This window comes from Tenrec ecaudatus, chromosome 12 (assembly GCF_050624435.1).
Source record: "Tenrec ecaudatus isolate mTenEca1 chromosome 12, mTenEca1.hap1, whole genome shotgun sequence".
Taxonomy (NCBI): domain Eukaryota; kingdom Metazoa; phylum Chordata; class Mammalia; order Afrosoricida; family Tenrecidae; genus Tenrec; species Tenrec ecaudatus.
Genome location: NC_134541.1, coordinates 30,154,590 through 30,160,589, shown reverse-complemented (window position 1 = coordinate 30,160,589; position 6,000 = coordinate 30,154,590). Strand labels below are relative to the sequence as shown.

Here is a 6,000-nt window from a genome sequence, read left to right as displayed (position 1 = left end):
GTGTGTTAGTCTGGGTTGTCTAGAGAAACAAATTCATAGACACGCATCTGTGTACAAGAAAGCTTCATATACAAGAGCAATTGAATATTGAGAAAACATCCCAGCCCTGGCCAGATCAAGTCCATAAGTCCTATATTAGTCCATATGTCCAATATCAATCTATGAATTCCTCTTCAGACTCATGAAACACATGCAATGACGCTGAATGCAGGAAGATCACAGGCCAGCGGGTAGGAAGTCTTGAGGATCCAGTGGCCGTGGAAGCATGTCAGTGCAGGCAGGGGTGTCGCCTCCAGCAAGCTATTTATCTCCATGGTGCCTCCAAATGAGGTCATCAAGCAGCGACCTGATGGACAGGTTAAACTCCACCCCTTTGCTCTTCATCATCTCAGTTGGCACGGGATGATGTAACTACCCAAGGCAGGGACAGCCCGTGGTGGCCGGGCGGTGAGGGAGGCCAGGTGTGGAGAAAGGTGAGCCGATAGCAGCAATGTCAGCGAGAGGAAGGAGATTAGGGTTCTTAAGGTTTTAGCCAGAGTCCCCGGGTGGACTCAGCAGGAACGTCTGAGACGCAGGTGTGACAAGTGACTGTGACAGCCCTTCAAGATCAAAACGGGGTGGCCACGTCTGGAGCGACCAAGGCAGGGCATTCCATTTCACAGGTGGGGAAACCGAGGCACGGAATGGCCAGCGGCTGGAGTCGGGCGACGTAGAGCGTGCCCTTTAATCTTTAGCAGAGTGAATGGGCCGGGCCGCGTGTGTAGGGTCCCTAGGCAAACCTATTAGGCGTCAACCCCGAGGCCCGGGTCCTGCCCGGCCCGGCGCTCTGCTTTCCCTGTTCGCCTCCCGCGTGCCAATAAAGTTGTTTGAAATTGACGCCCGTTGCTAAGGAAGTGGGTCGCCGAGCCGGGTTGCTAAGGAAGTGAGCGGCTGCTGTCTCTCCCCATCCGGGGCCGCGGGGAATGGCTGGGCCCCGGCTTCGCCGCCGTCCCCGCCGCCGCCGCCGCCTCCCCGCGCCTTCAGCTGCGGCCTCGGGTGAGTCGCGGAGCCGGCGGCGCGGGGGCCGGGCCTGACGGAGCCCGCCTGCCGTCCTCCGGGCCCGCCCGCCGGGCGAGCATCCCTGGCCGGCGGCAGCCGCTCCCCCACCCCCAGCCCACCTTCGAGCCGCCCCGGAGCTCGGAGCGCTGGCCGGGCTCCCGCTCGGCGAGGGGCAAGGCAGCGGAGCCCGGGCTCCGAGCCCCCGCGCTGCTGCTCCGTGCCAGCGGTGTGACCTTGGGCAAGTCCCGTGCCCTCGCCGGCCTCCTTCGGTCTGTTCGTCCGACGGGGTTCGCCCCCTCGCCGTTCCGTTCAGCGTGGGTGCGGGGAGACGTGTATGCGAAAGTGTCCTAAATTGGGGGGCGCGGCGGGAGAGGCGGGCTCACTGGGCAGCCGCGCGCGCCTGGGAGCCAGGAGGCCAGTTTGATGGAGTTGCGTTTGAAGCACCGCCTTCTCAGGTCGTAACTCCCTAGTAGCGTGGGAAGATTGCTTCATCTCTCGGCCTCCTTTTACTTTCTGTCCAAAAAAGGGCCAGTGGATCACTTTTGGAATCCCAGGAGACAGAGTAAGTAAAACAAACCGGTAGGAGATGGGTGAGCGGGACGAGCACGACTTCCAGGAGGCGATGGCGATGGGACAGGTGCCTGGGGTAAGTGTTGGGTTGCTCTTCCCAAGGCCAGCAGTTTGAACCCACCAGCCGCTCCGGAGAGAAAGACGAGGCTGGCTGCTCCGTAAAGACGTAGTCTCGGAAATCCACCCGGGCAGTAGTTCTTCGCTGCCCTTAGGGCGGCTGTGAGTAGCAGCTCAAGTGGTCTCAGAACAAAGCAGGTGCTGTGGACCTCCATTGTGCTAGGTGGTTAGGGGTATGGCCTCTTTCCTGCGTGGGCCACGTAAACCATCACCCCACCTTTCAGGGAAAAGGGATGCCTGCATGTCTTTCTGAAGGGTTAGGGCAGTGGTAACTCTTCACAACTATCTGATGACGAGGCAGTTTTTCAGATCTAGTCTCTCATGGCATCTTCACAGAGACTGTGCCAAGTAGGTGGGGATATTGGTCCTGTTTCACAGATGAGGAAACTGAGGTTCAGCAAAGTTATTGACTTGGCCCGAGAATCATGGCTAGTAGGTGAGGAGCTGGACACGTTTTTGCAGGCGAATCGCCATTTTATCTCCCACAGCCTGATGTCTCTGATTTCTCCACAGTAACCATTAGAAGGCCACCGGAGTCGACCTGTGTTACTTCTCACTGCTCTGGCTTGTCTTCCTTCCCAGGGCAAAGAAACAAGATCGGACTGAGAGCTTCATTTACATAGATATCATCTGAAGTGCGAACTGTAAACAATTGCCTCATAAAAGAGCTGGGATGTATAAAAGGAGACTTTAGTCCCCTCTTCCAAATGAGAGTGGGGGTGGGCGTGGGGATGAGGATGAGGATGAGGATGAGGGAGCGAGGGTGGGCAGAACCAGAAGACAATCAGAAAGCCCTTTCAGTGCTGATGTCCAAGTGTTACTGCAAACTAGTGATTAAACACATGGTTTCAGATTGCCTAGGTTAAAATCTTGGCCCTGCCACTTCCAAGCCACTTGCTACTGAGAATTGACATTACCTCTTGCTTGGTGCAGTAGTTTAATCAGCTGTCAAATGCAAATTATAATTGTGCCCAGCCTAGTATGGTTGTTGTGAGGACTCACTTGAGCCTAACACATGTCACCACCGGACTGCTAGCCAGTAGGGAGGCAGTTCGAACCACAGCCACTGCAGAAGACTTGCCAGCTGATCTGCTTCCAATAAGGCTGAGCCTTGAAAACCCGATGGGGCAGCTCTACACAGCACACCGGGGATATCATGAGCTGGAATCTATGTGACAGCCACAAGAATATGTGAAGTACCTGGCATATTGGTTAAATTAGCAATTGCCCTGTTACTTGTTCTATTTATGGTTGGGGAACAAATAAATTACACCAGGTGATGATGATCCCAACCTCACAAGGTCATTGCAAGCCTGAGCCAGTAAGTGTTAAAAATCAACAGCACCTCGTGCTGTTCTTTTGTAGTTTGTTTATGTGGCTCTGAACAATCAGAAATTTTCATGTGTTGTGTTTTTCCCCCTTCTCCAAAATAAAACATTAAATCTTAATGTTTGGATAAAAAAAAAATCAACAGCACAATAACCTAACTCGCTGCCCTGGAGTCATTGCTATCTCATAGCCACTCCGTAGGTCGTGGCAGAACTCCGAGTTTCTGAGACTAATCTTTCATGGAAGTAGAAAGCCTCATCTTTCTCCCTCAGAGCAGCTGGTGGTTTCTAACTGCTGACCTTGCAGCTAACCACTCCGCTTCTTAGTAACTGTTACAATATTAAGTAAACGTGTTCTTATTGCAGGATTGGCCTACAATCCCAGGCAAGAATGGGCTGCAGGGAAGGTTGAAGTCTTGTAGTTTGGTAGCCTGTCACCTAATTTTTAAAGAGGATGTGGCAATCAGACCCTGCTCCAGGTTCTTCATGCAACCCAGAACCAAATTTGCCCATTGATCAGCATTTGAAGTGACTTGACTTCTTTAAATGAATTTGTATCTTGTGAGTGCTCCAGCCATAGCTTCACCTGTTCAGATCTCTTCTGTTGTAGCCATAGGCCTGGACTAAAGTTTGGGGTTGCCCTTGAGGTTTTTTTTTTGCCCTTGAAGCTTTTTTATCCACTGATTTATGAGTCAGTGGGAAGGATCCCAGCTGGTGGCCCATGTGTTAAGCATTGGACTGCTAACTAACTTCAGGGGCGGAAGTTCAAACCCACCAGCTGCTCCATGGGAGAAAGATGAAGCTATCTGTTTCTGGAATTATGTAAACAGTCTCAGAAACCGGAAGTAGTCGCAGGAAGGAATCCTTTTGGAGTGGCAGCAGTGGTGAGGCGAGAAGTGGAGGGGTTGGGATCAGTTTTGGGGGTGGTACCAGCAGACTGGTGGGAGTGGGGAGAATGTGAGGGATCAAGCATGACTTGGGATTTTGGCTGGAGCAAATTCCATAGATGCTGGTGGTGCCATCTGCCTCTAAAATGACGAGGGAACTTTTTGGTACTGTGCCCGTTATGAAGAATTAGCTCCTAATCACTCTGAGCCCCTTGGAGGAGAGGTCAAGGTGTAACCCTCATACCCAATAGCCTACAGGGAGGAAATCCCAGATTCTACGGCTGGAAGACAGCCAGGTGCATCTAATTGAAGCCTCCACCTTGGACTTCCCTAAGCCTTGCTTTTCGTATGGGCTGGCTCTCCGCTGCCTTGTGGAGTGACAGGCATGGGCCTTGCTAGGGCAGTGCCCATCTGTCTTGTGCTGTTGGCATTGCTGTCATGACACAGGATCTTTGGCTTCTTGAAAGCTGGAAGGAGCCTAGCCAGATATGTGAGAGTGCAGAGTCGACTCTGAGTGCCTCAGAAGGCCACACTCCTCCCTGCCAAAGTGGTTCTTTCCTTGGCGACGGAGTGGCATTACTAAAGTTTCAGAGCTTTTGATTTGGGAATCCCCTGAAATGCTGCTGCGTTCTGCCAGAATTCCTAGAGGTTCCTGGAAGTCTATCACTCCTGAGCCAAGGAACTTGTACCTCCTTTCCCCATGTTCTAGTAATTGTGCTGGTCAATTTAGGCATGGTGGATTGCAGTGAAAAGACCATTTAGTCTTCGCACTGCCAGGGGATCACTTTGCCGTTGAAAATGCTCTGCCCTATGCCTTCTCACCTGTTCCCTTTCAGTCATTTGAAAGTCCGTGTCCCCATTTCCAGATGAAGACTTTGCTTCCCAATGAAGCTGTGTGTTTGTTACTTTTGCCTTAGAATCTTTTACTGTGTTTTCAGTGGAGAATTTACACAGCAATTTTCTACACAAGTTGATCAGTCACTGTGAGTACATTCTTCACAAGCAGTGCACATTGCCACTATTTCTGTTCTGGTCGTTCCTTTGCCATTCATCTAGTTTCCCTGCCCTCTTTACATTTCATATCTTTATTTTAAAGTAATGGTTGACTGTTTTGTCTCATATAATGAATTTTTAAATGGAGTCCAGTACTTATGGGTGATAATCCTTTTTTTTGGCTGGGGGTTGAGGAGTGCAATTTGTTGATTACCTACAAAGTGACATTGGGTTAGTTTTGGATTAAGTTTGAAGGGTATCTCAGGGCCGTTGTCTTAGAGACTCTTCTAGCTTCATCCAGTCTGGTAGGGGTGTGTGTACTAAAATTGAGACTGGTCCACATTTTCCCCATTCTTTTAGAGAGCATCTACTGTGGCTCAGACAAGAATGGTTGGTCGTGGTAGCTAGGCACCATCTAGTTCTTCTGGTCTCGGAGTGACTTCAGCTGTGGTCTATGCAGGCTGTTTGTCATGTAGTAGGTGCTGGGGACATAGACTCCCCTACATGAGAGGAATTTGTGCCCCCCTGGAGCTTGAAAATACACCATTAGCCTAGATCCAACACTAGAGTCTGCATCTTTACCTAGACCCTGGGCACATTAAATTTGAGATGCACCGATGTAGGCAATAAATAGAAAGACAATCTGAGGATGATAATGATATTAAAAAAACAAAACCCACTGCCTTTGAGTTAATACCAACTCATATTAATGCTAGAATTTACAAAAAAGAAAAAAAATTAATGCTAGAATTTGTTGAGCTTAGCCTGTTTCAAGCAATTTACAAATGATTGGGTAAGGCTTTGCATGTGAGATTTCATAAGGTTTTCAAGGGCTAATTCCTCTGAAGTAGACAGCCGAGTTCTTCATTGTCTGTTTTTAGTCTGGAAGCTCTGCTGAAACCTGTTCACTCTCAGTGACCCTGCTGGTATTTGAAATACCAGTGACGTAACCTCCAGCATCACAGCAATGCACAAGCCACCACAGTAGGACAAACTGGCAGAGAACTAAGGTGCCCCTGACTGAAGACCAAGAATCTATTAATTCATATGCATGTGAAAGTTGGGCA

At 50.2% G+C, this 6,000-nt stretch overlaps 1 protein-coding gene across 5 annotated transcripts in view; it reads left to right on the top strand.

Annotated features, from left to right (window-relative positions):
• Positions 1-396: 396 nt before the first annotated feature.
• The window catches only part of KIF3B (kinesin family member 3B), a 45,373-nt gene continuing 39,769 nt past the window's right edge, over positions 397-6,000 (top strand). Inside the window, exon 1 of one of the 5 annotated variants that reach the window (XM_075563802.1) lies at positions 397-473. The gene's annotated coding sequence lies outside the window, so the exon portion shown is untranslated. Of the gene's footprint in view, positions 474-558; positions 663-909; positions 1,036-1,261; positions 1,685-6,000 lie in introns of those variants that run through there. The other 4 variants (XM_075563803.1, XM_075563799.1, XM_075563801.1 and 1 more) reach the window with 4 other exon arrangements.